The sequence below is a fragment of the Echinops telfairi genome, unplaced genomic scaffold, assembly GCF_000313985.2.
Source record: "Echinops telfairi isolate 266 unplaced genomic scaffold, ASM31398v2 ScPeMD7_7463;HRSCAF=8501, whole genome shotgun sequence".
NCBI classification, from domain to species: Eukaryota; Metazoa; Chordata; class Mammalia; order Afrosoricida; family Tenrecidae; genus Echinops; species Echinops telfairi.
In genome coordinates, this window is record NW_022111363.1 from 7,898,615 (window position 1) to 7,899,334 (window position 720).

Genomic DNA, 720 nt, shown 5'->3' on the forward strand with positions numbered 1-720 from the left:
GTGGCCACGAGGAGAAATGTATCATGTGGAAGATAGAGAATGAAAAACAAATGAATGTTCTACTGGCTCAAGCTGTGCCTGAAGCCTGGTAGCGCTGGTTTCAAATTTCCTTCGTTGTAAGTTAAACGCACAGAGGTAAACACTAGCCTAAGCACAATTCTGCAATAGTAGCTCTGTTGTGTCGACACTCAGACAGGTAGACTGAACACGTGTGGGAGAGAATACACCCATGAACAGAGGTAGATATGACAGAGGATAATTGCATGCACGCACTTGTTGTCGCTGAAATATATCCATGAATGTAGTGGAGTGCACGGAGGGAAAATTATGCATACTTCTTGGACATAAGCAAACTCATTGTGGGAATGGGCCATCGGCCTGGGGGACCGGGGCCATTGTCTCAGGGGATACCACGGTCAGTCGTCACCACATAGTTCACAAGACAATGTCCTGTACCCTACTTTGGTGAATAGAGACAAGGGTCTTTCAAACGTTCAGCTTCTTCTCTGCTTCCACACCGTCTTTGTGGAATCACGTTGGAAGAAGAAATGGCCGCGCTGGTCGCAGACAGGGGCTCTGGCACGTGCAAGGCTGGCTTTGCTGTCTTCCCGTCCTTCGTTGGGCACCCTGGCACCAGGGTGTCACGGTGGGCATGGGACAGAAGGACAACTCCATGGGCGACGAGGCCCAGAGCCAGCGCGGCATCTCTGCCGACGAAGT

At 50.8% G+C, this 720-nt stretch overlaps 1 pseudogene; it reads left to right on the forward strand.

The window, feature by feature from the left end:
• Nucleotides 1–652: 652 nt before the first annotated feature.
• Nucleotides 653–720, forward strand: part of LOC101638202 — a 1,002-nt pseudogene continuing 934 nt past the window's right edge.